Below are 4,507 nucleotides of genomic sequence, written 5' to 3' on the forward strand. Positions count from 1 at the left end.
TCACTGTCACAGACTCGGAAGAACATCTGAGCAGATTACAACCTATTCTTCTGTGCAGGCTTCCTCCCCTAGGACTCCATTCTCTCCATTCCGATGGTGACAGCCTCCTGAACTCCAGGCTCCACTCTCTAGCTTGGCAGATGATTGCTTTTCTTGAGGAATCTGACCACTGTGGTCTCAAAGTGCCTTAGGAAGAAAGATTGAGTCATGCTGGGCTCTGCCTCCATTTCTTTCTGAGAGATGGCAATCTGAGCTGTGCAGAAGAGCTTTCTAGTTGGAAACAGCAGAAAGGCAAGCCCAGTACAGTTGTTGTGTCAGCAACGAAACTCCTACTCTTCAAGGTGAAATTAGCTGTGAGAACATCCTGTGCCTACTCTGATGAGTTTGAACTTGAACCAAGAACTTTGAATCCCTTGGAAAAGGCTTTGTATTTGAGGATGTGACTCTTTCCCCTTTGGCTTTACCCAGAGGCTCCAGAAATGACTGCTCCCACATCAATAATCATGGCTGTGTTCTGGACTTCAAGTGGCTTTTTGGTCCAAAGTTACCTTGTTTTAGTGATCCACATCTTGTTTGTGGTAGACATCCTGAGCAGGAATAGCACCCTAATGTCCCTTATGGTCTTCAGTAAAAGAAGGCCAGAGACCTTGTGGGTGTTGCAAACTTTGACATCCTTAGTAAGTCCACAGAGTCCTCCTGTGTTCGATTTGACCAGGCACCACACCATGTAGTACCAAATTGCCAATTTCTGTACAGTGATCTAGATAAGGCATACTTATTTACAACTTTTTTTTTTGCATTATTTATAATCATTTACCATGTGCACCTCTGGATGTAAATATATCTGGATCAGCATTTTATACCAGGGGCTGGGGTGTAGCTCAGTAGAAGACTACTTTCTGAGCATTCTTAAGGCCCTTGCATAAATCTCTACTTTCATGATAAATATATAAATATATAAAGAAAGAGAGAGAGAGAGAGAGAGAGAGAGAGAGAGAGAGAAAGAAAGAAAGAAAGAAAGAAAGAAAGAAAGAAAGAAAGAAAGAAAGAAAGAAAGAAAGAGGAAAGGGAAAGTCTACACAATGCAAGATACTTAAAACCTGTTCATGAACACTGTTTCATGTTTGTTGCTGATGACATGCCCAGTGCTAATCTAAATATGCCTTTCTGGCTAATCCCTTTTTTCCCTCTGCTAAATTTTGAAGCTTCCTTAGTGAATTTCCTTGGTATTCTGCAATTTCACTTAAAAGCGTTTCCCATGTGGCCTTACTTGTCTCTCCTTCCTCCTCTTTTTCCTCCTCCCCTCCTTCCTCCTCCGCCCCCTCCTCCATCCTTCTCTTCCTTCTTCTCCTTTCCCCATCTCTCATCCACCTTGTTTTTTGAGGTCTTTCTCTGTAGTCTAGGTTGGCCTGGTATTTGTGGCAATTCTCCTGCTTCAGCCTCTTTATTGTTGGGATTATGGGGGACTTACTTCTAACTCATTTCCTAAGCAGTGCATCTTTTAAAAGATTATTTCTTTTATTTTTTGAGATTATAATATGATTAAATAATTTCTCTTTTCAAACCATCCAGTTTTCCCTCTCTTTCAAGCTCATGGCCTTTTCCCCCATTAATTGCTGTCACATGGATATATGTAAATATGTACACATTCCTATATACATAAACATATAGTTCAGTCTGTATAGCATTACTTGTATGTATATTTTCAGGACTGACCATCCAGTATTGAATAACCAACTGTGTGTCTTCCCTGGAAAAGACTATTTCTCCCTCTCAGCATACTGTAGTTATCCGTAGCCCTTTGTGTAGAATTGAGGCTCATAAGCTTTCCTGTAACCACATCAGCATGTCTACTGACATTATTCTTGTTCAGATCATCTTTAGGTAGTCGGGTTGGTGAGGTTTCATGGTGTAACTTCTGATGTTCATAGAAGTCACCATCTCACAGCAAGCACTTTGGTCCTCTTTGGTCTTTTATAAGGAAGGCAGAAGTATCTTCTCCTTCTCCTTCTTTTTCCTCTTCCTCCTCCTCCTTCTTCCTTTTCTTTGTTCTTTTTTCTTTTCTGAAAACTCAACTGTTTTTCTTTGACCATGCTGCTGTGTCTCCCCCCATTCTTTCTTTCTGAAGCACAGCACTACCTAGTGAAGTTTCTTGGGCTCCTCTCTACTCTCTTAATTTTTTTGAAAAAATAAATAAATATTGCATTTAGGAAAATGTTTCCTTATTTTCCTAAAATAAACCAGTTCTTTTACTGTTTTGTTTACTATTCTTAACATTTGTGATTATTTTTAAATGCTCACCTGTACAATTTTGTTTCTGTTTGCTTTTCATGACATGTTAACATGATGTGGGAATCAGTCAGTTACTTCTTGTTGTAAATGAAAACCAGAGGGAGAAAGGTTGGCTTGTGGTTTGAGTGGACAGTCAATCATGGCAAGTAGGGCATGGCTGAGGGACTCTCACTGAACCTGGACCCAGACTGGCAGCCAGCCATATCTGCTACTTCCCATTACTGAGGTTACAGATACACACGTGCCATACCCAGTGGCTTTTTACATGAGTTCTGAGGACTTGAACTAAAATGACCCATTGAGCCATCTCTCTAACCATTCTTGTATGACATTCTTGATGTAATTTTGAACTTGGATTGCAGCTCTCTCTCTCTCTCTCTCTCTCTCTCTCTCTCTCTCTCTCTCTTGTTTTTTTTTTTTTTATTGTTGTTGTTTTGTTTTTTCCGAGACAGGGTTTCCCTGTGTAGCTTTGCACCTTTCCTGGAACTCAGTTGGTAGCCCAGGCTGGCTTTGAACTCACAGAGATACACCTGGTGCTGCCTTCCGAGTGCTGGGATTAAAGGCATGCACCGAATGACATCTTTTCTATTTATCGGTGCTAACTTCCAATGTGTAGCAGTTTTATGGGCTCATTGGCCAACTCCTCCAAAGACTCCTGTTTTGAGCCAGGATTTCTTAGTATCTTGGGGCTTATCCTTTTCAATGATTGCAGGGTTATAATAGATTTACGCATCAGGGGAAGCTTGCTCACCTATCAGTCCCACTTCCTTATGCCATGGCAGTGTTTGGTAGGAGCTTGGTTTAAGCTGTCTTTTGGCACCAACTCTGATCCCTTGGTAACTAAGGAATACTGCTAAGGCTTTAACTCCTTAATACCTCTGGCTTGTCATGTCTCTGGTGATCTGCCTGAGGACAGATCACAGAGACAGAAAGATGTAGGAGGCCATGTGTCACATTTGTTAGCTTAAGTTTTGCTTGCCATGGTTGTTCAGTTAAACCATGTGGCAGTTCAGTGCTTGGATGAATAACCTGCTCTTGGGCAGAAAGAAGACAGTGAAGAAACTTTAAAGAGCTGTTTTGCTGCATTATATAAAGCACTGACCCTGTGTAGTGGTTTTGTGGGTGGTAAACCCCTTCCAGGTACCCTCCAGTAGAAGACACCAAAGATAAAAACACACCAAAGGAGGTAGTGCAATCATCTGAGACACTGATGATCTGAGATGCAGATGCTATATTTATTTATAAGCTTTGGAGACAGAAGAGATTCAGTTTTTTTTTTCTTCAGATTCATCCAACTTTGTATTTTAAAGTAGAAGTTGGGATAGGGCATGGGAAGATGGTTCAGAGAGTAAAGTGTTCAATGCACATGCACCACACGCTGAGTTTGAATCCCTGGCACATATTTACAAAAGGAAATGATCAGGGTAATAGTGTCATGTACCTGCAACCCTGGCATTGGAGTTGAGATACCAGAAGCTTCCTGACCAATTGGTTTAGCCAAAATGGTGAGAGTAAGAGACAATTCTAAAATCAAAAGGTGGGGAGTGATAGAGAAGAACATACTGAAGTAAACATCCGGGCACCATATGCACCTGCACAGGCAAGCATGCCTGCCTGCCTACACACACACACACACACACACACACACACACACACACACACATTAAATAAGAAGAAGGGAAATTTGTGGTGATAACAATTAAACATAGAGGCCAGGCAGTGGTGGCACACTTTAATCTTAGCACTTGAGAGGCAGAGATCTGTCTGGATCTTTGTGAGTTCAAAGCCTCCCTGGACTACATGAGATTGACTCAGTCTAGGAGAGAAACAGAGCCAGACAGTGGTGGCACACATCTTTAATCCCAGTACTTGGGAAGCACACATGCCATTAATGGCTCGGTGGGGTGGAGAAAGGTATGTAAGACATGAGGAGACAGGAACTAAAGGCTTTTCAGCAGAAGCATCCCTTTCAGCTGAGAAAGCTCACTCGGCTAGAGGCTATCGGCTGAGGCTCTTTCAGGCTGAGGAATTGGTGAGTTAAGAGGCGGTGGCTGTGGCTTGCTCTGCTTATCTGATCTCTCAACTTTCATCCCAATATTTTATTTAAAGTCGATTTAACATCCAAGTTACAGAAGGTGTCATGTAACCTCATGGCAGCAAGGAGACATGATGATTTAAAAAAGAATATCCAATAGTCAGAGAGACAACTGCGCCT

Source organism: Onychomys torridus, chromosome 1 (genome assembly GCF_903995425.1).
Source record: "Onychomys torridus chromosome 1, mOncTor1.1, whole genome shotgun sequence".
Classification (NCBI taxonomy): Eukaryota; Metazoa; Chordata; class Mammalia; order Rodentia; family Cricetidae; genus Onychomys; species Onychomys torridus.